Raw genomic sequence first — 20272 nt, 5'->3', positions numbered from 1 at the left:
TCTCTCGCTGTCTTTCTCTCTCTCTGTCAAATAAATAAATAAAAATCTTTAAAAAAACGATTTTATTTATTTGAGAGAGAGAGAGAGAGAGCAGGAGTGGGGAGGAACAGAAGGGGAGGGAGAAAGAATCTGAAGTAGACTCCACTGATAAGTTTCTAGAGATTAAGTCATCTTGGTACAGAATGAGAAGCATCATTATAAATGTAAATGTCTCTTACTAAAGGATAACTTCTACTCATTTTTAAATTTTTATTAAGTAAGCTCTATGTCCAATGTGGGACTTGAACTTGTAACCCTGAGATCAAGAGCCACATGCTCTACTGACTGAGCCATCCAGGCGCCCCTCTACTCAGTTTTTAGAGCTCCCTCTATGTCTGCTCTTTCTTAAAAATAATCAGCCTGAAATAATCCTTATGCCACAGAGACCTATTTTGTGGACAAATTCAGCTCCCTTTCAATAGAAATTGAAATGCAGAAGTTAATAGCCCTTACAAGGTAATATGTAAATTAGCAATTCAACAAGACTATAATTCAGACTTCCTAACTCATTGTTGAGATAAAATATTCCCACTGGAAAATTATTTATTAAAGAAGAAAAAAGCAATTAGCCATTTTTAGTGTTTGCTTGGAAGTTATATAGCGGTTAGTTTTCACCTTTAAGTATTTCTTGTAAAACCAATATTTTTTTCCCTGTTTACACATCATTTTGCCAAAGCCAGACTTGCTTTTTTACATTGCATTGATCTTTAATCCATTTACCCCTTGATTTCAGCTATAAAATTATCTAGGTCATGATGACCCATTCCATTAAACAAAACACAAGTGCCCTACAAAAAAATTAAATAAGAAAGTCAAATTCATGAACACCACCCAAGTCAAGTTGCATTTCTCTTTGGCAAAATTACATTTGCAGTTGTCCACATCAATATGCCCCTTCTTTAGCTGCTAGGCATTATTTTAGGAAGGACATGTTTTGATCCTAAAATAGATTAGAAGGATAAGAAAAGAGTAATATCAGTGTTTTGCTGCCTGGATTTTACATTTTGTGTTAGGGATTTTTTTTTTAAGATTTTATTTATTACTTATTTGAGAGTGAGAGTGTGAACATGGAGCAGGGGGCAGGGAAGGGCAGAGGGAGAGGGAGAAGAAGACTCCCCTCCAAGCAGGGAGTCCTGTGGGGCCCATCCTAGGACCCCGAGATCATGACCTGAGCCACCCATGCAGCCCTGTATTAGGGATTCTTTTTTTTTTTTTTAAGATTTTACTTATTTATTTGACAGAGAGAGATAGCGAGAGCAGGAACACAAGTAGTGGGGGCGGGAGAAGCAGGCTTCTAGCCAAGCAGGGAGCCCGATGCGGGGCTCGATCCCAGGACCCTGGGATCACGACCTGTGCCCCTGTATTAGGGATTCTATAAATGTTTGACTGAGGGGCACCTGGGTGGCTCAGTCAGTTAAGCATCTGCCTTGGGCTCATGTGGTGATTCCAGGGTCCTGGGATCAAGCCCCACATCCAGGCTTCCTGCTCAGTGGGGAATCTGTTTCTCCCTCTCCCTCTGCCCTTCCCCGTTGCTTGTCCTCTCTCTCTCTCTCTCAAATAGTAAATAAATAAAATCTTTAAAAAAACGATTGAGTTATAAATTTAACATAGTATTAAAATATTTTAAAATGGTAATGAAAACGAAATACATTAATTCAAATGTATTAAAATTTTAATGCATTGGATTCTGTCATATCTTTTTTTTTTAAGATTTTATTTATTTATTTGAGAGGGAGAGAATGAGAGACAGAGAACATGAGAGGGAAGAGGGTCAGAGGGAAAGCAGACTCCCTGCTGAGCAGGGAACCTGATGCGAGACTCGATCCCAGAACTCCAGGATCATGACCTGAGCCGAAGGCAGTCGCTTAACCAACTGAGCCACCCAGGCGCCCCTGATTCTGTCATATCTTGTGCTGACATAATAACTGATTTTTGGTTCATACCTTAAACTCTCTTATTTTTTGTAATTGTGTATTGATTATGAAATTTTTAGATTTCCAGTTCTTTTTGATAGGAAGGGAGGGAAGCCAGAGAAAATAAAGATAGCATGATTATATACAGTGGAGTGCAGAATAGTTCCTTAATGGAAAATAGAAAAGCTCTAACCAGAGAAAGTAGATATGAATGCTGACCATGAAAATATCACTTGTAACTACTACAAATTAATAACAGAAAAAAAATTACTTGGGGCCTTCAGTATAACCTTACAGAAGATCATTTTGGTTGTCCGTGAACCAGGACATTAAGAACTTTTGGGAAGGGGCACCTGGCTGGTTCAGTTGGTAGAACATGTGGCTCTTGATCTTGGGGGTGTGAGTTTGAGCCCCATGTTGGGTGTAGACATTACTTAAAAATAAGTAAAAACCTTTTAAGTAAAAATATATTTTTTTAAGATTTTATTTATTTATTTGACAGAGAGAGACACAGCGAGAGAGGTAACACAGGCAGGGGCAGTGGGAGAGGGAGAAGCAGGCTTCCCACAGAGCAGGGAGCCTGATGCGGGGCTAGATCCCAGGATCCTGGGATCACGACCTGAGCCAAAGGCAGACACTCAATGACTGAGCCACCCAGGCACCCCAGAATAAGTAAAAAATCTTTTAGGAAAAAGATTTTATTTATTTATTTGAGAGAGCAGGAGCAGGGGGAGGAGCAAAGGGAGAAGCAGGCTCCCCGCTGAGCAAGGAGCCCGAAGCAAGACTCGATCCCAGGATCCTCGGATCATGACCTGAGCCAAAGTCAGGCACTTAACCGACTGAGCCACCCAGGCGCCCTTTCATCAAGAATTCTAATGAAATTTCACGATGACATTATGGATAATGTGGAAAAGATGCTGGCAGGAAGAACAACACATCTAGGTAAACTGAAGAATGTCTGAACAGTCAGATCCCTAAGTCACTGCACCTATTTCAATGTGGAAGATTGAGAAATGTTCTCGGTGGTGTATTCACCAGTACTGATGAGGGAGCAGAAGGCAAGCAGAGGGCAAAGCACAAGCTGACACCCCTCGACTCCCCTCCCCACTTCCAGGTAGGATATATGTGACATTTCTCAGGCACTCCTGGCTGCCCTAAAACTAAGGGAAGAGAAAAAACAAATGGTTAACAGAGATCACAGTCCTGCAGGGCAGAGTCTCCCTCAGTTTACAAATGTCTTAGTGATTTACAAGGAAAAAGCAATCTTATCAATAGCCTAACTTTCAGAGACCCAAAACTCAATTTCCTGGAGCTCTAACATCACCCTCCCGTCCACAGTGATGTGGGAAACAAAGGCAGAAGGAAATGCAAATAAAATTAAGTTTCCTTATAACCTGCAACCCATTGACAAATACTTGAGATAGGCAGAGAATAACATTCCTAAGGAAAAACAACCTTGACAATTACCTAGACCTCCAGTATCCAGAGTCTTCTTCAGTATATGTAAGTCCTTTTGGAAACCCCCCTTTGTCCTTACCTCCCCCAACCCCGTAGTATATACTCAGCCACTGCTCACAACCCCGGAGCAACAGCTCCTTCTGCCCACGGTTCCTGTCCCTGTGCTTTAATAAAATCAACTTTTTGCCCCAAAGACGCCTCAAGAATTCTTTCTTGGCTGTCAGCTCTGAACCCCAACGACAACACAGCTCAAAACTACATCAATACCACATATCCCTGAAATAGTTCTGTGGGGTTTTTTTTAAGATTTTATTTTGAAGTAATCTCTACAACCCAACATGGTGATCGAACTCACAACCCCGAGATCAAGACTTGCGTGCTCCACAGACTGAGCCAGCCAGATGCCCCTCCCTGAAATAGCTTTTATTTTTGATTTTATTTCTTTTTTAACAATTTAAGAATTTTATTTAATTATTTGAGACAGAGAAATACAGAGAGAGAGCGCGCGTGAGCAGGGGGAGAGGCAGAGGGAGAAGCAGACTCCCCACTGAGCCAGGATCCTGATGCGGGGGCTTGATCCCAGGACCCTGGGATCATGTCCTGAGCCGAAGGCAGACGCTTAACGACTGAGCCACCCAGGCGCCCTCTGAAATAGTTTTTTAAAACACAGTTTGCACCATAGTTTCAAGAGCAACCACAGGGGAGATATTTAGCAGTAACTATCACTGGTCTGAGATTTTATCCTACTGGCAAGCTAACAAGTTAGTCTGTCACATTTTAATGGATTCTGGCAGAAGGTACAATACTCCAGGATCAAAGACAAAGGTCTTTGTTGCTCACAAGACAGCAAGCAGGTTGAATGAGCTTCATATTTGCATCTGTTCCCCTTGTCCCTCAAGTTCCGTAGAATTGGTATGGAGCAGTCCCAGTGGATACTGTGCACAGCGTGGATTTATGTCACAAATGAGGAACCCTGAACTTAAGAAGATTCTTTACAGTAGACTTCCAACAAACCTCCCTAACCTTTGCCCCAAGGGAGACATTATCATTTTTTTTTTTAAAAAAAGCTTCCACTCTGTATTAGTTATTTATTTATTTATTTGACAGAGAGAGACACAGCGAGAGAGGGAACACAAGCAGGGGGTAGTGGGAGAGGGAGAAGCAGGCTCCCTGCTGAGCAGGGAGCCCGATGCGGGGCTCGATCCCAGGACCCCGGGATCATGACCTGAGCCGAAGGCAGACGCTTAATGACTGAGCCACACAGGCGCCCCCCAAAGGGATTTTTATATGTTAAAGGAGATTTAAAGGATCCTGGAGGTCAAGCTAAGGTCGCCTTTTGCTTCTAGCAAAGTATTAATATTAAGGCAGTTGAGTTCCTTGAGGAAGGTCACTCTGCCTGTCTCAAGTATTTGTCAATGGGCTGCAAGTTGTAAGGAGATTTAATTTTTCTACATTTGTTTTGCCTTTGTTCTCCACATTGATGTAGGAAAGAATGTTAGGGTTTGAAGCCAACGGACATCTTGAGACATCTTTGGTGCAAAAAAGGTGATTTTATTAAAGTTTGGGAACAGGACCCATGGGCAAAAAGGGTGGCACCGGGGTCATGAGGAGTGGCCCATTACGTACCCTCAAGTCGGGAGGGGGTTAGGGAGAGTGTAAGTCTCTAAGGAATTTTGGAGACAAGGTTTCCAGGACCTAGAGGGGGCTAGCTATTGTTGGGAAAAAGTCATTTACTACAGTCTAATAAAACCTTAGTGGGGCTCCTGGGTGCCTCAGTCGGTTAAGTGTCTGGGATCCTGAGATCAAGCCCCACATTGGGCTCCTTGCTCGGCGGGGAGCCTGCTTCTCCCTCTCCCTCTGCAAAAACAAAAAAAAAAACAAAAAAAAAAACAAAAAAAACTTTAGTTAGGAGACTAAGATGTATATCGGTGGGCCATATGCTTGGTGGGTTTAGAGATAAAGGAAGTTTCCAAAGGAATTTTTTTTTCCAAAGGAATTTTTATACATTAAAGTAGACTTACAGGGGCGCCTGGGTGGCTCAGTCAGTTAAGCGGCTGCCTTCGGCTCAGGTCATGATCCCAGGGTCCTGAGATCGAGCCCCATGTCCAGCTCCTTGCTCAGCAGAGAGCCTGCTTCTCCCTCTCTTTCTGCCTGCCACTCTGCCTACTTGTGCTCTCTCTCTATCTCTCTGTCAAATAAATAAATAAAATCTTTAAAAAAAAATAAAGTAGACTTACAGGATCCTGGGGGTCGGGGTGGGGGGGGGGAGGTTCGGGCTAGGACTGCCTTTTGCCCTTAGCAAAGTGTTAACATGGAGGCAGTTGAGTCCCTAGAGGAATGTCACTCTGCCTGTTTCAAGGACTTGTCAATGGGCTATAGCTAGTAAGGAAATTTAATAATTTTTCTTCTGCCTTTTTTTCCCACATCACACATCAGAGAGCAAAAGCTCTCAGTGCCCCTGCTCAAAAGGCATGTAGAGATGTGAGAGATCCATGGAAAATTGTTTCCCAACAGGTGGCGCTGCCATCAATGGTTCATGAATGTGCACAGATTGTTCCAAATGATCTTGCCCTGAAGGACACCTTGTCAACTTTGCTGGGCCGGAAGAGGGGATGTGACAGCTGGCCCTTGCTTTCAGGAACACTCATCTAAAAATGATGAGCCTTAAATCCTACACGTTACCTCCCAAGCCCTCACAGAACCCCTCACAAAACTTGCAATGTCCATGCCCCTCATGTCTACAGATTTCTCATTCTGCACCAGAAGAACGAGAAAAGGAGGAGAAGAGGAAGGATTTTACGGTGGAGTCTTTTTATTGTCCCGTGGTTGTAGGGACTGCCTTCCAGGACTTCATCTGGCTTCAGAAAGAAGCTGGGGTTTGCCACAAGGAGTCCCACATCGGGCAGTGCTCGGGAGGAGGGAGAGAAATGACCCCTTCTCTGCCCGAGGGGTCTGGGGTGACAGGGTGTGCGACCACGAGGTCAGATAGCCATCACATCAGGCACTGTCCCTTCCTACTGGGCTGTACCTTGGGTTTACCCAGTTCGAGCTTTTTCCTGGCTCCTTATCTGTGCGAGGAGGTAGTAGAAGCAGCACCATAATGAGCACGGTCTCCTCCAAATAGCTAGGAAAGCAGCCCCCACTATGACCAACAACAGCCAGATGTGCCTTGGTAGGACGTGCAACAAATCAGAATCGGAGGGGGTTCAGAGTTCGAAATAAATACACCATCCTTAAGATAGTAGTCTATAAAGAAGTATCCAACCTACTTTCTGAGTTCTGGTTCAATGGGAATTCCTAACTATTTGCCCCCTGCCTTAAGGGGCAATTAGCATGTTTAAGACCCTGTCGTTTTCCTACTTAATTACTGATAATTCACATGCATAAAAGGCTACTTGGTTCCTGATGGCATTTTTAGTTCCTAAGAACTCTGTGCTTGTCAGTATAAAATATTAACAAATGAGGAAATATTTTATTTGATTTTTATCTTTTAACGGAGTATAACATCAAGCAAGGATTTAGCTGAAAGTTCTCTGTCTTCTCTACTTTGTCACTATCCCTCAGTGAGGGCATACTTAAATTTTTCTTGCAGCATGAAAAGCAGACAGGGGTATTGAAACTCTGGAGGAGATACTTCTACACCAAGTGGTGGTAGTTTTTCATTTAAATTAGCTGTGGCATTTTAGGCAGAAGCTAGGTAAGTTCTGATTTGACTAATTTCTAAAAGATTTTATCTTAAATGGCAAGCAAGACCTTTGAAGATGTGGGGGAGGAAAGATAATTTTCCCTCTATCCTTCCAGTTTCTTGGCTGAGACACTATAATAAGAAAGATAGATTAATAGGAAAAAACAAAGTTTAATAACATGTATACCTCTTGTATACATGGGAGAGATCCAGGAAAACTGAGTAACTCCCAGAAATGGCCCAAGCCACTACCTTAAATAGTATCTCCAACTAAAGACAAAGAAGATGATGGGGGGATGGGGGAGTCCTGGAGTGGGAGGTCACCAGGAAAAGCACTGTAAACAAGGGTAAGGTTGTTATGCAAGTTTAAATCCTTGCCTTCTCCATTATTTAATTTTTAGAGATTTAGTCATCCTGGTAGGGAGAGGGAGCCACTCATACAAATGGGGAATTCCCTTATAAATGTAAATGTCTCTTACAACAGAGTAACTTTTCATTTTTCAGAGCTTTTTCTGTGTCTGCTGTTTCTTAGAAATAATCAGCCTAAAATAACCTTTATGCCAAAGAGACATATTTTGGGGACAAATTCTGCTTTCCTTCAGAGAATTTCTTCTTTCTGTGATATTGTGATTGCTAAGAAATAGATTTGTTCTTTGTCCAAGGTTTCTGGCTCATGGCTCCCCAAACCATTGGCATTTCCTGAGCAAAAAGAGCAGCGGAAGCTGTTGTTCATAACAAACCCCTTTCCACCACAACTGTGTTTATGTTCATGGACTAAGTTTTGGAAAGCATTCATGGGTGGGAGCTGGTTGCCAGGGAAACCAATCATGAATAGAAGATTGGAATTCTCAGTCCCAACCCCCAGACCTCAAGGGAGGGGAGAGGGTTTGGAGGTTGAGTCAATCACCAATGGCCAATGATTTCATCAATCATGCCTTTGTAATGAAGCCTCCATAAAAACCCAAAAGGATGGGGTTTGGAGAGCTTCCGGGCCAGTAAACACGGTAAACACGTGGCGATTTTGGGGGAGTGGTGCACCTGGAGAGGGCAGGGAACCTCCACGCCTTTCTTCCCTGTTTCGCCCTGTGCATCTCTCCCATCTGTCTGTTCCTGAGTTCTTTCCTTTTATAATAAACTGGTGATCTAGTAAGTACAATGTTTCTCCGAGTTCTGTGAGCTGCTCGAGCAAATTAAGCAAACCCAACGACAGGATCACTGGAACCTCGGATCTGTAGCCAGTTGGTCAGAAGCAGAGGTAAAGGCCTGGACTTGCCACCTACATCAGTAGTGGTGGGGGTGGGGGGAGCAGTCTTGTAGGACTGATAGTATCAGTCCTTAACCTGGGGGTAGATAGTCTCGGAATTCTCTTGAACTGAGGACATCCAGCTGGTGTTTGGAAAATTGGTTATTGGTGTGAGGTAATCCCCCTCCCCAACATCAAAGGTGTTGATGACCACAACACCTTTACCTTTATAGATGTTTGCTTTGACTTCGTATTTGTACATACAGTCTTCAGAATGACAATAACCTATTTGCAAAAGATGAATGTTTTTCATAATAAACCATTTAATCTTGCTTATAATCTTTTTCACATGTGAAGATGGAGTATTTTTCATAGTTTCCAAAGAAAGACTAGAGCTAAGCATTTACTCCAAGTTATGAACTCTGAATTTATGGGAATTCTTTGAAGGCTGTGTCCCAACCCACTTGTAATGATTCATCTTTGCAAATAATCATACACCCTTGTTCGTGCTTTATATTACCAATGTGTTGGATAAACTAGAAATGGAGGAAATAGGGTAGAACTACATTCTCATTTTGTCAAATGCAAACATTCGGGAATACATTGTTGGACTGAAGCGGATTTCCTGTGGCTCTGAGCAACTCCTTTGTCCTGTTAATTGCCCCCACCTACCAGCTTAAACCAAACTACCCTACTGAATTTGGTACTGACTTGAGGCTGGGCTTTCCCAATTTTTTGTTGCCAGACTAACATCTATAAATATGTAGTGCACTTGGATCTACTGACACTTTTTTGTGTGTGAAAATGGCAGGAAAGTCTCTACCTAAAGGCACAGAGTCCTAAAGGGTAATGATTAATGACTTGGAGTTTACATAAGAAATCTGTTTCAAGGCTATCCAAAGGTTATTGAGGGGCATCTGACTGGCTCAGCCTGTAGAGCGTGTGACACGATCTCAGTTTAAGTTCCGAGCCCCATGTTGGGTGTAGCGATTACTTAAAAATAAAATCTAAAAAAAGTTATTGAAATGTCAACCTATTTTCCAAAAGACATAATGATGAGATAAATGCAAATTAAGTTGAAATTCCAAATATAATGACAAAGAACCTGTTTAGAAATCTCTGGTGTGGGGCGCCTGGGTGGCTCAGTCATTGAGTATCTGCCTTTGGCTCAGGTCATGATCCCAGGGTCCTGGGATTGAGTCCCGCATCGGGCTCCCCACACTGCGGGAAGCCTGCTTCTCCCTCTCCCACTCCCCCGCTTGTGTTCCCTCTCTCACTGTGTCTTTCCCTGTCAAATAAATAAATAAAATTTAAAAAAAAAGAAAGCTATGTGGGAGATAATTCCTTAAAAAAAAAAAAAGAAATCTCTGGCGTGATAGGTAGGTGTTTTTGTTTTTTTGTGGGTTTTTTTTTTTTTGCTCTTTTCTGTTTTTTGTTTTAATGTATGATAATGTGAATAGCCAAATGAGTTTCAGCTGGATTAGGGATTTGTTTACTTTGCTTAGCTGAAATCATTGCTAAGACAGATATTAACTGTATTTTTTGTGCCAATAGACTCGTTTACAAATCATCTATTTTGTATTATTCCTTTTCTAAAAAGTCATGTGACACCAATTGATTTAAAAGGGAGGGAAGATGGATGGCTATTTGTCTTCACAAATGTTAGCTAAAAACTTTAGGGTTTTTTTTTTTTCCTTTTTTTAATGTTTGAGGGGTTGGTAATGTGCCCAAGATTACACAGTCATTCCGAGTAAGAATCTAGATTCTCTCAAGGGTCTCAGTACCTCTAAAGCCTGTTCTCTTTCTCTTGTTCCTCATCTGCTAAATGTTCTGTCTTATCTGAGCTGCCTCTTCCCTCTCTGCTCAACCATGGTTCCTGCTCAGAAAAGCCATGAGAAAGATTTTTATGAAAAATATCAAGGCACATTGCTTTTGTGTTTCCTTTTTTAAACTCACTTGCCATATTTCAGTCTTTTATCCTTTATCTTTTCCCAAATTTATTTCAGATGTATAATTTCAAACCTCAATTTGCCCTATAGATAAAAAGGAAAGGAGATGCTTATTGACTTTTTTAAATCTAAAGAATTCAATTTTGCTTTAAACAGTGGATTTTTATTTACTACTAAAATGCTATAGCAACGGTGTAACCATTGAAGTAACCAACTTGAAGTCAACAGCCAGAAAAATCAAAAGGTATAATCTCTTTCATGCATAGCTCTGATCTTATTCATCAGCCCATATTGCTGTGTTCTGTTCTTGTCCTTAGGGTGGGGGGATCAGAGGAGACATTAGGGGGAATCAATGGGTGTTACAGGGTGTTCTGCAAAGGAACTGACACTTGGTGTCTTGTTTATTGAAGAGTTGAAAACACTGCAGGGCCAGAGATGTGGTCTCAGATTCAAAAAACTTCTAACCCCTCAGACTATTAACATGGCTAGTACTGAGTAAATATTTATTGGGCATCTACTGGGGAGAGGCTGGAGGTGGGTACTAGGTTGACAAGATTAGTCCCCACCCTTGAAGATCTTATGAAGAATCTTGTGATGAAAGCTTGTTCCTTCAAGCCCAAGGCTTACACAGCTGAGCTTTAAAGACAGATCCAGCAGAGAAAGAAAATGGCGAGGCAAAGGGGTTAAGTCTATGTGAGAACAAAATGTCACTAAGTTGGGGGAAAAATAAGAGTGACTAATATATCCTTCCTGGTTGCTTTTCCATAAGTGTGGACTGTTTCTAATGTCCCTAATTTGTACTTTTATTCTAAAGCCCTGTGTTTCTAGTGCTCACTTCGGCAGCACATATGCTAAAGCCCTGTGTTTCTAAAACGTTGCTGTCAACCCATGACCCACCGGTGGTCCCACCACAGCACCTCTGGATCAGAATCTGAAAGGAGTCAGGGAAGCTCCAGTATTACCAGTTCCCCTGGGTGATTTTATGGGAAGTTGAGGAGACATTGCTGTAGCTGGTGCCTGAAACACCACCATTGGAGTTTCTCTCTTTGGTTGAGCAACAGATCTCAAACTTCAGTTGGCACAGAAGAATCTGAATCTCCACTATTTGACTTAATCCTTTTAGTTGGACAGATCGTCCCAAAGGTTAGGGAACATTCCTGCTAAGAGTGTTAAGGTTCCTGCAGCCCACCCTCAAAGAGTTTCATTGCGTGGGCCTGCCATGAAGCCCATCGAGCTTCGTTTGACTAGCATGTTAAGAGATTCTGATGAAGTTCATCCTTGGAAAGTATTTTGAGAAATACTGATTTAATTAGGATTTATTCTTCTTGAGAATAAACATTTCACTCATACTTCGGTGTAAAAGAAAAATTTGAGAACTGGATTTAATTCCAGGCCATAAATCCACTAGAATATAAACTCTGAGAGGACAGGAATTTTTTTTTTTTCTGTTTTGTTCCTGGATGTATTGCCAGCACCTGGAAGAGTGGCTTCCACGTTTCAGATGCGCACAACCTATTTGTTGACTGACTGAATGAATTTGAGGTATAAAGATGTCCTGTCTCTCACTCTTGCATTCCTCTCCTATCTCCAGACACTGTGTTACAACCAGAAAGCACCAGCAAAGTGAACTGACGGAGAGCAGGAGGGTGGTGGCAAGGGTAGAGGGGATAACTGAAGCACATCGGAACTTGAGAAGGGAGAAGAAAGGGTCAATAAAGAGAGGCCAGGATGGATAGAGTTACCCACAACTCTGCTAACCTCACAGACTACCAGGGGGATTCTAGTCTTCATCACTGTATTAGTGTCCCAGGGCTGCTCTAATCAAGTGTCACAAACTGAATGGCTTAAACAGCAGAAATTTATTGTCTCATGGTTCTGGAAGCTGTAAGTCCAAGATCAAGGTGTTGGCAGGGTTGGTTCCTTCTAAAGGCTGTGAGGAAGAATGTGTCTTACGGCTCTCCCGGTTTCTGTGGTTTGCTGGCAGTTTTTGGCATTCCTCAGCTGGTAGATTCATCATCCTGACTGCCTTTATGTTCATATGGCATTCTTCCTTCTGTGTCTGCAAAGACCCTATTTCCCAGTAAGGTTACATTCATAGGCATCCAACACTGGAGGCTTTGGGTTGCCCCCTCTGATGAGAGAAGATGTTGTTGGAGCTGCAGCATGGCAATCCCGGAGGGTAAGATGATCTTCTGACGATGTAATATACATGGAACAAGATTGTAGCTTTCTCCTCTTATTTTCTGAGCTTTCCCTGTGCACCTTGGGAACTATAATTCATTTGGTGACATAAGTGCAGATGTTCAAGTTAAGATGAGATAATTAAAGTGGGTTCTAATTGGATATGATTATGCCCTTATAAAAAAGGATAATAGAACACAGATACGGACACAAGCTATAGGAAGTTAGGCCTTTTCAAGGGTATATTCTGTAATGAAATCAGTTAGAAGCAACGCTCAGTCATTTTTGCAAAGAAATGATGAGGTAGATTCTAGCTGAAAAAGGCTTTAACTTGTGGGGACATGGTGTCCAGTCTGGTAAAAGTAATCTGTTGCCTTGTGCTAACTATTTATTAATTGAGCATTTTTTAAAAATATATTTTATTTATTTGACAGAGAGAGAGAGAGACAGCGAGAGAGGGAACACAAGCAGGGGGAGTGGGAGAGGGAGAAGCAGGCTTCCCGCAGAGCAGGGAGCCCGATGTGGGGCTAGATCCCAGGACCCGGGATCATGACCTGAGCCGAAGGCAGACGCTTAACGACTGAGCCACCCTATAGGTGACAGGCATAAATTATATAATTTGAATCCTTAATCTATGAAGTAGGTATTCTTGTTTCATTTGTCAATGGTTATTCTTAAAGTGGTGGGGCTAAGACTCAAATCTAGGATTGCTTGAGCCCCAAACTGATGGTTTTATCCACCTACTCTATTTCCGTACTTGATGCTACTCCCAACCTAAGCTTCCAGCCTCAACCTCCAAACCCCCAAGATCATTAAGAAAGAATCTATACGTGATCCATTTTTGTATTTCTCACATTTGTTTCATTGATTTTTTTTAAAAAAAGATTATTTATTTGAGAGAGAGAGCATGCAAGCAGAGGGAGGGGCAGAGGGAGAGGGAGAGAGAGGATCTTAAGCAGACTCCACGTTCAGTACAGAGCCCAGTGCCGGGCCTGATCTCAGTACAGAGCCCAGTGCTGGGCTTGATCTCACGACCTTCAGATCATGACCTGAGCCGAAATCAAGAGTCAGATGCTTAACAGACTGAGCCACCCAGGTGTCCCTGTTTCACTTGATTTCTATACAGTAGGTACTCGATATTTGATGGTCAAGTGAATGAATAAATACAATTTTATAAAACAATCTGAATCAGTCTTGATATTTGCCAGAGGCTTAGACATAAAATGGGGGGAAAATATCCAAAATAAAAGCAAAGTCTCTTTCTTATTTGTCAATAATGTTTTAATAATTATAAATGAAAAGGGAAATCATTAATTCAGTGATGAGTTTGTGGAGAGAATGTGATAGCTGAATGACAGTCTAAAATGCCCCAGCCCTTCCTGCGTCTACTGCTTTATGGTGACCACATCATGAAAAAAGTGTACCTCTCTGTGCCTTGACTGTCAGCTTGGCCCACCTGCTTGCTTTGGCCTATGCCTTGTAGGTGGAAGTGATCTAGATTCATTTCTAAATCTATACCCTGTAAGGCCTCACATGTTTCTGCTTGCCTTCTTGTACTTTTCAGGCATCACCGTGAAAAAGATTTCCCCACCCCGGGACCCAAATGAGTAATGTGGAGTAGAGATGAGTCAGCCAGGCCCACCCTAGTTTGTCCAACCTCCATTTGTGTGAACCATACCATCCAGTTGCAGAGCCAATGAAATAAAAATTTCTGTCAAAGCCCCTGAGTGTTGTGGCAATAGCTAATGAATACAGAAGATATTCCCATTGCTTTTAGAGTTAAATGCCAGGGGCTCTAGGTCAGCAATATACTATAATTACAGATAATGGTTTGCTCTTTGTCTCTCACCTTTAGATTCTTTAAAGACAATTAAACCTCAGAGATGGCCCAGGATTGAGAAGCTAGGAAAGAGTCAGCCAAATGAACACCTGCAAGCATTCCCCAATCTGTTAAGGAGAGCAGCCTCCCTGAGGTAACTCCTTAATGTGGAGATTAGTGTTAGCAAGTTAGACTTGAGTGTTTATAGGGAAATTTCTAATATTGTCTGCAGTTTCCTTTTTTTTTTTTTTGAGAAAGAGCATGTGTGCTCCTACAAGAAGGGAGGAGGGGCAGAGGGAGAGGGAGAGAGAGAATTTCAAGCGGACTCTCTGCCGAGCATGGAGCCTGACCTCAGGACCTGAGATCATGACCTGAGCCAAAATCAAGAGTTGGACACTTAACCCACTGAGCCACCCTGGTGCCCCTGTAATTTAAATTGTTTTATGTGTGTGGAGGGGAGGGCTTTCAGTCTGCACCCTAGAAATCATTAAATGAGCATTTGAGTCTCCTAATCAAGATTGTACACTACCGGCTTTTTTACCTAGCATTTCAGAATCTGTATTCAGAAATCCAGGCTCCATGGGTGCCCTTCAACTGTTTTATCTCTGATTAGCACCAGCTGGTTTGTTAATTAGTAAAATTTAAATGAATCTTTTTTTTAAGATTTTATTTATTTGAGAGAGAGAGAGAGAGTGAGAGAGAGCATGAGAGGGGAGAGGGTCAGAGGGAGAAGCAGACTCCCCACTGAGCGGGGAGCCTGATGTGGGACTCGATACAGGGACTCCAGGATCATGACCTGAGCTGAAGGCAGTTGCCTAACTGACTGAGCCACCCAGGCGCCCATAATTAGTAAAATTTAAAGAATGATTTTAATTGCTGACTTGAGTGGTTTTAACATATGTGGATTGGCTAGAAATATTGTCTGTATTTCTGCCTTGCATGAAGTGAAATAAGAGATCTAGAGAAGCCAGGATCCTGTACATTTTAGACTGGTTCTCCAGGTCTGTGATTATGTCTGGTTTTTGTATTAGCCACTTTTGGAGGATTTCTGAATAGTGCCATGTCTGTCTTAGATAGAAATTTGAAGCAGAATGTTTTCTGAAATGCCTGAAAGGACAAAGTATGCCCACTTTTTCCCATAAATGTGGTGCATATAGCAGAATGGTATATGACTTGTAGCATACCATTTGGTAGTGAGATCCCAGGGGAGGAGGCATAGAGACCCTTTTCTATCTCTATTAGAGGTTACCAATATCCACCAAAACTGTCTAATAATCGAGTATAACCAAATTGTCTTTGTTTAGTTTACAATTGCTTCTTAACGAGATTGAGTTAAAACCTGATTATAAGTGTAATGGAAATGAATGGGTGGTATATTCCTTTAATGAAATTCTATTCAGTGACATAAAAAATATTGCTAAATGTAATATAACAGATACAGCCAGGCACTCAAGTCATAAAGACAGATTTTATTTGGTAATAACTTTTTTAAGAGGGGACTGTCACCTGGACTCAACTCCCTTGAAACAAAGCAGACATTTTACAGGCTGAGGTGTGCTAAAAGAAAGGCACTGAGATCTTAATGGGGTGGGGGATGTTGGTCCTTGTGACTAAGCCATCTTGACTTGCTAAGTGGTGTTTATCTGGAGGAGAAACAAACTTCTCATACCTTTGTGAAAGGAGGCAATGGTACACACACTGAAGTTAGGACTTTACTCTCTCATAGGGTCTGAGATCAAGAAAAAGAGTCATCTTCTTGATTGTGTGCATTTCAAAGAGATGGCTCTCAGGTCTTTGAGGAGATAGTTTTGGGTGCTAGAAGATTTATATCTTAAAGGGGCAGAGAAAGAATTTATAATTGCAAGCTTCCTAAAGTAACTGCTCTTAAAGGGGGCTTAGAGGCCCATTTGCCTATCACCAAGTTTTAGTTGGAACAAACAGTAAATTATCCTGGCAGTCTTGAACTTTCTCAGGTAGTCATTTTCCAGGGGGTTGAGGGGACGTTGGAGTTATCCTAGAGACATGCTCTTAAGCTTCTAGAAGCCATGCTAGAATTTGGTTGGTTTTTTGTTTTTTTTTTAAGATTTTATTTGTTGATTTGTCAGAGAGAGAGAGAGAGTGTGAGCACAAGCAGGGGAAGCAGCAGGCAGAGGGAGAAGCAGGCTCCCTGCTGAGTAAGGAGCCCAATGCGGACTCAGTCCCAGGACTCTGGGATCATGACCTGAGCCAAAGGCAGACGCTTAACTGATGGAGCCACCCAGGCATGCCTGGTTAAGTTTTTTAAGTGCAGGGGTTTGAATGGAGTTGTTACGTGCCAAGTTTTGTTTTGTTTTTTTAATTCTCAGTAACAAGAAGAGTGAAATCTCAAAAATATTATGTTGAGTTGTATATTTCATATTATGGCATTTTACTGTATATACTATTTGACTAAAAAAATGACCAGTCATCGGCACCTTAATGTTGATCTCAGCTGTGAGTTTGAGCCCTACACTGGGTGTAGAGATTACTAAAAAAAAATAAATAAACTTTAACAAAAAACGAGTAGTCATGAGAAAGATGTCAAGATAATGAGCAGAGCCATTGCATGCTGGGAGTTGTTGTACCTCTTTAGAACTGTGACCCTTGTCCAGAAATTCTTTTCAAGCCCATTCTTGAATCCAGGCTGCCATTTTTTCATTTTTCTCCTAATTGCCCATTTGAAGCCCACAGGAACTTGATTTCTTCATGTAGACGGGAATATATTTGCACCACAGGCAGCATCATTCACATAGATTAGGAAGTGAAGCAATCTTGCTGGAGATTTGCCACGAGAGCTGGCACATTCTCACATAACCACCCTGCAGCTGGCTCACATTGGTAAAGTGATTTGGGTAAAGTCACATCTATAGCTAATCACAGCACATGACTTGTAGCTAGAACTCGTTTTGCTTACAATACAATGTAGCATAAAATTTCCATACGTATTTGGATATTGGGTTAAGATGAACAGATTGCTTTAGTATTTCACAATATAAATTCAGTTTATTTATATTGAGGAAAATTTATTCTTTTTTTCAAGTAAATGAGAATTCAGGTAAGTAAACTGATAGGCATTTTACATAGTCTTATTTCAACTTTCAGTTCTGAAATACTCAACAAATGAAAAATTGATTTAACTTCTATCTGTTCCATGCTTTTAACAGTTTAGCCAGCCTTTTCCATGCTTAACCCTTGTGTTTACTACAACTTTTCTGTTATAATCTACTTTTTTTAATACATATTTAATTAAGATGAAATGGGCATAAACCAAAAAGAAAAAAATCAGGATAAAGTGTCACTGCCATTTTGTTTGCAGGGAGGGGTCAGGAAATGGAACAAATTACCTGGGAAACATCCTAAGACCGTCCCAAAGTAGCTAGATTACAGAATGTTAAGAGTAAATGACAAAATTAGGTATTATTCCACTTAATCTACAAATGAATAAAGGGAGTCAAAAGTTTATCCTATTTAGTATAAGAATTTTTACATTTAATATATAGTGATTCATTTCTCACAAAGTAATACCGGTAACTTCTAGAAGAAAGAAATTTCCATTACACAATTGACTAGAAAATCTCAAATGCAACTAAGCAACTATGCTATAGCTCAGTATGTACCATTAAATTGTTCTGGGTGAGTGTACATTTCAGTTTAACATAGAACTGCATTTTGGGTTTTAGAAAGGCAGCAATAGTTACATTTTGGCTTTTATTCTAGATGCTTAACAGTTAAGGCTACAGTTGAAGCATATTAAGTAAAGGTAGTTACAATTAAATGATGATGAACACAATCTCTTGTAACCTACATACACTGTATAATGCTTACATGGAATGAAACCAGTGTACTTAACTGGTGTTTTATAGGCGCACGGGGGCACACACACACACACACACACACACACACACACACACACAGAACTAAAACACCATCAAAAGCAGTCATTCTACATACTGTGGTAACACATTAAAAACGCAATTATACCATAGAACTAAAGTAATATGAACAGCACTACTTGATGTAAGATAAAGGTGATTGGCTCTAACACAGAGCTAAGCCTGTATCAGTCATTCTTCTCATAATGGCTTGTAAAAACATCGGGTTTCTAGTAGAGAATCTACTCTGTGAAAATCAGTAAATCTGTCCAAAGTTTCACATCTATAAAACCAGGATAAGGCTACACTGATCTTGAAGTGTGAACAAGATATCCAATCCAAACAGTAACATTCCAGCCATAATGTAAGATAGAAAGGTCTTCATGCAGCGGATGCTCTCTGGCTCCTAGAAAGCTTCATGTGCGTAATATAAAGTTAAGTTGCCCAAGAAGTAAACTGGAGAAGTTTGGTGAAGTTTCCATTGTGCCCTGACTTTTAAACCTCAGGAATGGTGTGATCCATCAGGCTTTTCATAATGCTTGGTGCCATCCATTTAATAATATGTTCAAAGATAAAAGCAGGCATGATTGTAATAGTAACTACAGTCTCAGATGTTGACAGTATGTCTGCAATTTGAGAATCCTTCAGCCCAATGACATTCTGCCCGTTGACTTCACAGATGTTATGTTCTGTAAGAAGACCATTTCTGGCTGCAGAACTGTCTTTCACTATGGATGTTATCTTTCCATTTTTTAAAGATAAAGCCAACATGTCCAGTACTATCCTTATGCATGGTAACTGTCCATTCAAAGGGCCTGTCACGAACAGTCATAGTAATCCTCTCTCCAAAAGCCTGTTTGAGCAACTTGTGTGCTTTATCAGAGCTCCAGCCTGCACAGTTTTCCCCATTGATCTGGAGTACTTGGTCCCCAAATCTCAGACCAACCAATGAGCCTGGAGAATTTGCCTGGACCAGCTGAACAAATATACCATTATCTATTGATTTAAGCCTGAGCCCAATTTTTCCATCTTGATCCTTACACAAAATGACTTCACGAATCCCTTGCTTAATTTCTGCTCTACGAATTCCAACATCGTTACCAGTTACAGGAGCCACCATATAGTTCATACTGGAAGGTCTTGCTACCAACTGCCCCTGAACTGATGCTCCAGGGACCAAGGCCTTATTTGCACTGATTTCTTCTTCATTTAAACTCAGGCCCGTGTACTGGGAGAGCTCCGGATACAATTTAGGATAGAGATTTCCATCTTGAGAGATGGGAGCAGAAGCTTCAGACAAAATTGCTGGGTTGGCAGGGTTTGCAGAAAAGGCAGTTTGAGCCTGAATAACTTTGTCTACCTTCAAGTCTTCAAGAGATGGGTACAGAGACATTTTTGCAGGATTTTTCTAGGCCACAAGGACCCGCTCACCTCCGTTGCTGCTGCCGCCTCTGGTAACTGGCCTGTTATAATCTACTTTTATTGGAGCTTTAGAATTCTGAGGTTTCCTCCTTCATCATCCCTCTCATTAGAATTTAAGACCATTTCCTGAAGCCTCAGCCTGGGTCAAAGTGAACAGAATATTGATGTTAGTCATGTGAGCTTTCTGAGGCCTAATCTGAGGTTGAGTTGCATGCCACCCGGATCAATATGGAGTAGCCAAAAGGGGAATATTCAGTGAGAGAAATCAGACACTTAGTGAGATTATGTTTGAGAGAAGCTGGATCTTTTCCTGCTTTGAATTTCAAGTTCCACACATCAGCAAGTGGCTCAGATGCAGTTTGCAATTCTGTTTTTGAAAAGTGAAGTGTATAAAATATTATCCTCTGTAGCATGTACTACATTCATAGCCTTTCTTGTCCGTGTCCCTGTTCACATTGCTGTTTCTTAAGCAGCCAAACATACTTGGTTGCAAATAATCCCTTCTAATTTCTAGCTCTTTTCTTCCAAATTGCATATTGGGAGGTGAAATCTTTGAATAAATCCAGAAAAGGGAATAGATGAAAGAAGGGAGAAGAGAGGACTATGATTGGTTCATAGTTTGGTTCTCTTATGGTGGGGAAAAGAGATTTATTATTCTGGCCACTGTAGCTTG

The 20272-nt window shown here is 41.3% G+C and overlaps 1 pseudogene; it reads right to left on the bottom strand.

The window, feature by feature from the left end:
• Window positions 1-18547: 18547 nt before the first annotated feature.
• On the bottom strand, window positions 18548-19585 carry LOC114216792 (syntenin-1 pseudogene; annotated as a pseudogene).
• Window positions 19586-20272: the final 687 nt, after the last annotated feature.

The sequence above is a fragment of the Eumetopias jubatus genome, unplaced genomic scaffold, assembly GCF_037043125.1.
Source record: "Eumetopias jubatus isolate StellerSeaLion01/CBP00866 unplaced genomic scaffold, mEumJub1_p1.0 scaffold_11, whole genome shotgun sequence".
In the NCBI taxonomy this organism is placed as follows: Eukaryota; Metazoa; Chordata; class Mammalia; order Carnivora; family Otariidae; genus Eumetopias; species Eumetopias jubatus.
The sequence above is the reverse complement of the archived record's forward strand: the minus strand, read 5'-3'. Positions and strand labels throughout refer to the sequence as shown.